This window comes from Theobroma umbraticum, unplaced genomic scaffold (assembly GCF_002168275.2).
Source record: "Theobroma umbraticum cultivar Fairchild unplaced genomic scaffold, ASM216827v3 scaffold_20.0, whole genome shotgun sequence".
Taxonomy (NCBI): domain Eukaryota; kingdom Viridiplantae; phylum Streptophyta; class Magnoliopsida; order Malvales; family Malvaceae; genus Theobroma; species Theobroma umbraticum.
Genome location: NW_018397266.1, coordinates 2,981,671 through 2,982,015, shown reverse-complemented (window position 1 = coordinate 2,982,015; position 345 = coordinate 2,981,671).

The window sequence follows — 345 nt, the reverse complement described above, 5'->3', positions numbered from 1 at the left end:
AATTACCCAAATACCTTTCAAACCTTTCATTATCATTTTTGGGTTTTAAGTCTACTGCTTCTTCTCCATTTGCAGCAGACGTTGCTCCTCTTTCTTATGGTCCTGTATTAGGTTAAAATCTACCATTTTTCTTTTTCTTTCTCTTCTTTTATAGCTCTTGTATTTTTCAGATTGGGTTTTTTCTTTTAATGTTGGTTCTCTTCGATTGTTATTATGTTTTTGTTATCTTCCGTTAAACAAATTTGACGCCTTGATTAGGAAGAGATTTCTGGGCTAATCTCCAGTTTGTTTAAAATTAACTAGTAAGTTATTGTTTCTATTATTTGTTTATTTATTTATTATTCC